Source organism: Capricornis sumatraensis, chromosome 3 (genome assembly GCF_032405125.1).
Source record: "Capricornis sumatraensis isolate serow.1 chromosome 3, serow.2, whole genome shotgun sequence".
NCBI classification, from domain to species: domain Eukaryota; kingdom Metazoa; phylum Chordata; class Mammalia; order Artiodactyla; family Bovidae; genus Capricornis; species Capricornis sumatraensis.
This window is the reverse complement of record NC_091071.1, coordinates 119054327-119062738: the sequence shown is the minus strand read 5'-3', so window position 1 is coordinate 119062738 and position 8412 is coordinate 119054327. Positions and strand designations below refer to the sequence as shown.

The 8412-nt window shown below is 38.2% G+C and overlaps 1 non-coding gene across 1 annotated transcript; it reads left to right on the top strand.

The window, feature by feature from the left end:
- The first annotated feature begins 6614 nt into the window (after positions 1-6614).
- On the top strand, positions 6615-6687 carry TRNAR-CCU (transfer RNA arginine (anticodon CCU)). Its single transcript has one exon. It is a non-coding gene; the product is annotated as a tRNA-Arg (tRNA).
- The last annotated feature ends 1725 nt before the right edge of the window (positions 6688-8412 follow it).

The following is an 8412-nucleotide window of genomic DNA, read 5'->3' as shown; positions in this document are numbered from 1 at the left end:
CTTATATTTAAGTATTCTGGTATAAGAAAAGTTATATTACTAGTGAAATTTTTTTTAAAGTCTTATTAGAATTTGAGCACATTTTTTTCATATAATGTAAAAGATGCTGCCAGCCATCATTGTTTTGTGCACACCAAGCCCAGAAACTTTCCATTGAAGACATCTGTAATTCTTATGTCCTGGGTCTGTCTATAACCTCTAGAACATATGTCATGCACCCAGGGAGCCGTAAGTGCTGTAGAGATACTGTCTCTATGAACAGTCCTCCACCAATGACAGAGCCAAGGGCAAATAAAGACACCAGTTTCCTGGTCCCTTGGGTGGAACAACACTGAAGTACACCTTGTGTGGCTCATGAAGTCTCCAGTAGGACTGAACCCCAGTTTCCTATAGTGACAAGCTGTTTACAAACTATATATATTTTTAGTGGCTTATCTCCTTGTCTATTTATTTCATTTCTTTGCTCCTTTTACTGTATTTCCTATAATCATTCCTCAGACAAACAACTTGGACAAATCCTTAACTCGGAGTTTATTTCCAGGAAAATTCAATCTGATACATATTATCAAAGGTTTTTTTTTTTTTTTAATTTTACTCTTTTGAAATACACATTATAATGACTACACAGTGTCAATTGAAGGGTATATGATTTTTTTTACTAATATTCCACTGTTGTGCATTACATTGTTTCCCCATTTCAATATTAAAAACATTGCCAGAATGAATAAATGAATATCTTCTTGTAAAAAGTCTTAAAAAAATCAAGTATAGTTTCCACAGTTAGATTATCCTCAAGTAAGGAATTAATATTGGTCAAAAAACACAAGCTCTTAAATATTTCTTAACTATATATATTTTAAATTGATTTCCAATAAGTATTCATTACTGTCATGAGAGAGGTAGGATGCTCAAAATTCTTTAAAATTTTGTTTTCATGGAGTGCGCATTTTATTTAACCGGTACTCATTTCAAAATGGAAGTGAAAGTTGCTCATTCGTGTCCGACTCTTTGTGACCCCATGGACTGTACAGTCCATGAATTCTCCAGGCTAGAATACTGGAGTGGGTAGCCTCTCCCTTCTCCAGTGGATCTGCCCAACCCAGGGATTGAACCCAGGTTTCCTGCTTTGCAGGTGGATTCTTTACGAGTTGACCTATTAGGGATTTCATTTCAAAGAATAAGTTTATTTCCCATTATCTTTTTAATGTTGGAGAGAATAGCATGGTTGATAAGAACCTCACCTCGGAGCCAATTAAATCCATCCCAGAGCTGCTTTCTAGTTTAGTTCACCGCTCACTTAAAATACCATGTGCTCCTTCCCGCAAAGGCTTATGGGAACTTATCAGCTGCATTCTTCCAAAATCTACCATTCCCTTTTCTGCACAATGCCCATGCTTCAGGGAAGCATTTATAACATACAGCCTACTAAACAGGATAATAATCATTCCTATTTGTATATTGCAACTTCCTTGTAAACTCAACTCCTGAAACAGAGTAGACCTTGAAAATATATTTAAGGAACAAAATTGGGTCATTTGTTAAGATGTGGATGGACCTAGAAAGTGTCATATAGAGTAGTCAGCAGGGAGAGAAAAATAAATACTGTATATTAGTGTATATAACTAGAATCTAGAAAAAAGCCATCAGTTTAACTCAGTTCAGTTGCTCTATTGCTGCTGCTAATTTGCTTCAGTCATGTCCGACTCTGTACGACCCCATAGACGGCAGCCCACTAGGATCCTCTGTCCCTGGGATTCTCCCAGCAAGAATACTGGAGTGGGTTGCCATTTCCTTTTCCAATGCATGAAAGTGAGACGTGAAAGTGAAGACACTCAGTCGTATCCAATTCTTTGCGACCCCATGAACCACAGCACGCCAGGCCTCCCTGTCCAACACCAACTCCTGGAGTTCACTCAAACTCATGTCCATCAAGTCAGTGATGCCATCCAGCCATCTCATCCTCTGTTGTCCCCTTCTCCTCCTGCCCCCAATCCCTCCCAGCATCAGAGTCTTTTCCAATGACTCAACTCTTCCCATGAGGTGGCCAAAGTATTGGAGTTTCAGCTTTAGCATCAGTCCTTCCAAAGAGCACCCAGGACTGATCTCCTTTAGAAAGGACTGGTTGGATCACCTTGCAGTCCAAGGGACTCTCAAGAGTCTTGTCCAACACCACAGTTCAAAAGCATCAATTCTTTGGCACTCAGCCTTCTTCACAGTCCAACTCTCACATCCATACATGACCACAGGAAAAACCATAGCCTTGACTAGACTAATTTTTGGCAAATTAATGTCTCTACTTTTTAATATGCTATCTAGGTTGGTCATAACTTTCCTTCCTAGGAGTAAGCATCTTTTAATTTCATGGCTGCAATCACCATCTGCAGTGATTTCGGAGCCCAAAAAAGTAAAGCCTGACAATGTTTCCACTGTTTCCTCATCTATTTCCCATGAAGTAATGGGACCAGATGCCATGATCTTCGTTTTCTGAATGTTGAGCTTTAAGTCAACTTCTTCACTCTCCTCTTTCACTTTCATCAAGAGGCTTTTGAGTTCCTCTTCACTTTCTGCCATAAGGGTGGTGTCATCTGCATATCTGAGGTTATGGATATTTCTCCAGGCAATCTTGGTTCCAGCTTGTGCTTCTTCCAGTCCAGCGTTTCTCATGATGTACTCTGCATAGAAGTTAAATAAGCAGGGTGACAATATACAGCCTTGACACACTCCTTTTCCTATTTGGAACCAGTCTGTTGTTCCATGTCCAGTTCTAACTGTTGCTTCCTGACCTGCATACAGGTTTCTCAAGAGACAGGTCAGGTGGTTTGGTATGCCCATCTCTTTCAGAATTTTCCACAGTTTATTGCAATCCACACAGTCAAAGGCTTTGGCATAGTCAATAAAGCAGAAATAGATGTTTTTCTGGAACTCTCTTGCTTTTTCCATGATCCAGCAGATATTGGCTATTTGATCTCTGGTTCCTCTGCCTTTTCTAAAACCAGCCTGAACATCTGGAAGTTCACGGTTCACATATTGCTGAAACCTGGCTTGGAGAATTTTAAGCATTACTTGGCATAGATGAGCTTATTTGCAAAGCAGAAATGAAGACACAGATGTAGAAATAACTGTATGAATACCAAGGGGGAAAGGGGCTGGTGGGAGCAATTGAGAAACTGGAATTGATACATATATACTATTGTTACTATGTATAAAATAGATAACTAATGAGAACATACTGTATAGCACAGGGAACTCTGCTTAATGATCATGGTAACCTGAATGGAAAGGAAGTCCAAAAAGAAGAAGATATATGTATATGTACAGTTGATTCATTTTATTATACAGTAGAAGCTTACACAACATTGCAAAGCAACTATACTGCAATAAAAATTAATTGAAAAGAAAGAAAATGAGAATATTCAGACCGATCTTAGTCAGGAATAAAGATAATTATGCTGGTATTGAAGGAGGAAACAGACAGAACAGGCTCCGTCTTGAAAGAAGGACTCTATCTTGGGCTGGACTATGGACTTTGATCTACATGCCCCACATCTATGGAAACAACATACCAACTGGAAATCCAGACCCCCCCAGATGTAAGAGCCCGAGGGCTCATACCTAGACTCTCTGTCACCTAAAAGAATACCCTAATTATCTGTGTAATCAAATAGAATCATAAATTCTATTATGCTTATTGGGGTATGACCACAGGCCTATTGATAATTGTCCGCTGCTAACTACCTAGGCCTAAGGAATATGAATCACTGGTTATCTTTGACTGTATCTTTCTTTTCCTTTTTTCAGACTAGTTTCAGGAAATTTGGGGAGGTGGGTTTGCGCACGTACATTTAGGGTATATAAGGTTTTCACAAAAACTGGTCGGGGTCCTTGGCTAAGAGGAGACTCTTCCTTGGGCCTGCCAGTGTAATAAACTGTACTCCACTGTCTGCATTGTCCTTCTGAGTAAGTTTCTTTCCCACAACATGTGGCTACAACAGTATCACTAAAAACAAACAAACAAAAGAAAATTTATCACCTAAAATGTACCACATATTTTGCATGAAATTTATTCAATCATGATAATGATTCAAGTTAGACATTGACAGTTCTATTTCTAGATATTGCAGTTTAAATAATGTCCCCGCCAAAATGCATGTTCCGAACATAAGAATATGACCTTATTTGGAAATAGGCTCTTTGCAGATGAATTAGTTAAGTATCTTGAGATGAATTCACTTTTGATTTAGGATAGCCCTTAAAATCCAATGGAAAAATAAAGAAAAAGAAAGCATTAGTAGTGTTCGACTCTTTGAGATCCCATGGACTATAGCCCACAAGGCTCCTCTGTCCATGAATTCTCCAGGCCAGAATACTGAAGTGGCTAGCCATTCCCATCTCCAAGGGATCTTCCTGATTCAGGGATTGAACCCAAATCTCCTGCTTTGCAGGCAGATTCTTTACCATCTAAGCCATCAGGTAAGCCCAAAGAAGTGTATCCTTATACGAAGTGAAGTAGACACAGAGATACAGGTAAGAAGGCCATGTGAAGTGTGGACTAAGAAGTATATTCACAACCCGAACTGGAGAGTTATTTTATTTGATGGGTATGTTTAGAACTCCAAGCCTGAAAGACAATATCTTAGTAGCTCTGAGAAAACTGCTCCAAGAAGGCTGGAGTAGAAGTCAGGCTATATAAAAGTTTGAAACAAAGGGAGCAGGGAGTCTGAACAACAAAGATCAAGTATCACACTAAGGAATTTAGCATTTTATATGTGGGAAGATGCAAGCCCCTGGGCTTACTGAATTCATTTCATTCATATGTACCATGGCTCTCTGGGGTCAATCCTGTTTCCTTGGCCACCTTACTCTGCATTCCCTCAGCTCCTCTGTAATCACTACAGAGGGTGGCAGCAGGATCACTGTTTGGGAGCTCTCATTCACAGTTGGAGGCCAGAAATCACTGATGGTTGTGATATTTCTTTTTATTAATATGGCAGGGGATATTTTGATTTCACAGAAGATAGAGGCAGAGATTATAAGTATGCTACAAGCCAAGCAGTGTCAGGAGATGCCAGAAGCTGAAACAAACCAGGAAGAAATCTTTTCTGGAATTTTCTGAAGGTGGCCCTGCCCATATCTCAATTTTAAGCTCCTAACCTCCAAAACTGAGACTAAATTCCTGTTAAGATACTCAGTTTGTGGCAGTTTTTTTATGACAACTTTAGGAATGAATGCTCTGGGTGAGGAAAATGATGCTCTGAGCATGTCAATTCCCTTCTTTGAGTTTCAGTTTTCAGAATACTGGTATATGAAGGAACTTTGATTTTCCTGGATTTCTAGGATAAATACCACATGTTGAGCAAAGTTTCCCAGGTTATCAGGGATAGACAACAGGCATTCTACAGCACATGCAGAGAATGAGGCAGACATAGACAAAACAGTGGGTTTAAGATACAATCCAAATTAGCTTAATTTTAACATTCCCTTCATTTTAGAAACAGCTTTTGTTAAATCTTCCTATCCCCTCCTCCTTTGGCAGTTTCACTATTATGAAAGATGATACAATGAGTTGGCCTGTGACTCTTATTTTCATGATCTAATAAAAGTACCCACATGTTTATAAGTCAATCAATCACCTATCTCTGCATGTGAATTCCACTTTATAACAACAGAACATACTCTGATGACACTAACATTTCCAACCTCTCTCCTTCACAAATGTTAAAATAGTATGACCTGTTTCCTACAGCCTTAATCACACTAAAAGAGCACTCCTTTTCCTACCATGGAGGAATATAATGCTAAACATGTAAGAGATTATTTATTTAAAAGCATTTGAAGTTTCCCTAGAGTGAATTCTTTAATTTTAGGCAATAGAAAGACTATGTTGTTTTTTGGGACAGTAGAGAGAAATTTGAGGTGGAACTTATCCATTTGCCATCATGAAGGAAAGATTTGATTTGACAAAATTTGAGTTTTCAACTGTCACTTTCTACAGAATTATTTTGATTCATTTCACCTTCCAAATACTGTATCTTGTTCTGATCATAAACCCTATGTTTCAATTTCCTAAAATTGTCCAGAGGTTATAATATATATGTATGTATACATATATATAATATCCCAGGTGACACAGTGGTAAAGAATTCACCTGCCAAACAAGGAGACAACAGAGACCAGAGACGCAGGTTTGACCCCTGGGTTGGGAGATCCCCTGGAACTGGAAATGGCAACCTTCTCTAGTATTCTTGCCTGGAAAATTCCATGGATGGAGGAGCCTGGTGGACTGCAGGTGCTCAGGTGCACACACACACACAAAAAAACACATATAAAATACTAAATCATCTTATTCCATTACTTTATCTCTCATTTCTTCCAATAGAATAGGAAGCAGTTAGGAAGGGAAGTCAATGATATGATATTCCAGACATGAATCCTCTCACCTGACTCAAGATTAGAGGTCCTCTGAAGGTGAAAAGAGAAGCAAACTTGAATACAGTGAGAAAAACCATTACATCGTGTGATACATAAGTAACATCTTTATTTTAAGGCTAGTCTACCACTTCCTTATTACCCAAAAGTTAGAGAGAACTTTTCTAAAAAGATAGAATCTTGGTTCTTCCCTGATGGTCCAGTGGCTATGTCTCTGTACTCCTAATGCAGGGGGCCCAGGTTCAATCCCTGGTCAGGGAACTAGACCTCACATGCTGCAACTAAACATTGCCATACCTGAAAGATCTTGTATGTGATGCCTGGTGCAGCAAAAATAATAATAATAATAAATAGTTTTTAAAGTAAAATATAGGATCTACTAATGAATATGAGATGTTGGACAAGTCAACAGGCTTTCAGAGCCTCCAACTCCATGAAGTTATTGTAAGTTTTATTTGTGAAATTATAACTAAAAACAGCTAGTACCATAACTAAATATTTTGGAAATTCAATAAAATTAGTAAAACTCACAATCTTAGGGCCACAAAATCCAATAATAATAGAACAATAGACTTGGGCTTTTGTTTTTATTATCAGAAAATGTCAGGCACCAAAATATGCTATTTGGGATGAGGCCCATAGGGTGCTCAGCTAGCTAAGATTATAATTTCTAGAGAAGATTAATTACTAGCTATACCATCACTGTCCTCCTCCAGGCCCAGCAGAATAATCTGCTAGTTGGCCTCCTCTTTTTCACATATGCAGTATTTCAAGATTATCTCCAAAATCAACAGAAATGCCATTAATTACCACATAACCTTTATTCATTATCCTTGTGTAAGGGATAAGTTTCCAAACTACTGACAGTGGCCTTCTAGATTTTTCATATTCTGGTGCTTATACACCCTCCATGCCCAGCTTGGGTCCTTCCCCACCTTGTTCACCACGCTCCATACTTACAGATTTTCTTTCAGTTCTGGAAAAGCTCAAACTCTTTCCTACACCAGACTTTAACATATGCTCCTTTGCTGTAACTTGAATGCTCTTCCCTCAATTCTTGACTAAGTCCTATTCATCATTAAACTGTGAAATGAATATCCTCTACTTTTGGAAAGACACACACTATCTAGTGTTTGTTCTATCTGTACCTTCCAAGAACATCTAGAATCTAAGCCAAGAGTCTCAGATGAACCTCAGTTATTATCTATATTGATTATCTGTTTCTTTCCTATTAGTATCTTCTATAATTACTGTAGTTACTTGCTTTTTATCCTTTTTAATGCTACATAATGTAGGTGCTGTGAAGAGGGAATTACTGTCTCTCTGACTCACTACTGCAACTCCCAAGCCTAGTGTAGATTTGTCCTATATATTTATCACTTAAATGAATGTATGGGATGGTAGAGGAAGGAGCCTACTAGAGTAGGTTGAATAGGAAGTGGAGGGTTCAAAGATAAATCACACTTGAGACTATTTCTGTGAATTTGAGGCAGACAATTATATAAATAGCCAAACAGAAATGAATAAAATTCTTTATTTTTCATTTTAAATATGAAGTTTGCCAGCATATGTCTATGTGCTAGTGGAAATGATTCTACAGAAATATGAATGCTTGTGCTTCAGGAGAAGCAGTATAACCAAATAGAGGGGATGAGACACTGGCCCTAGATGTGTGGGAATTGACCTTTGGTAGGGGAAGAACAACTCTTCCTTTGTATTCAGATTAAGAATGTAAAGCTGAATAGAGTGAGACTACCAGTTGATGATAGGAAAATGATGTAGTTTGTCTTTATTGATTTCTTTTTATCCCAATGTCATTTGAGCAACCTCATATTTGAAACAGGAGGTAGAAGGAATGGGTTGGAAATATTATGGGGATAGATGTTAAATGAAACTTATTCCTAGGGTGAAAATGATTCTTCTAGAAAAACAGAGAGGATATCAATGATAGTATTGAGTGCCCATTTGACTTGTACTATAGCTTTG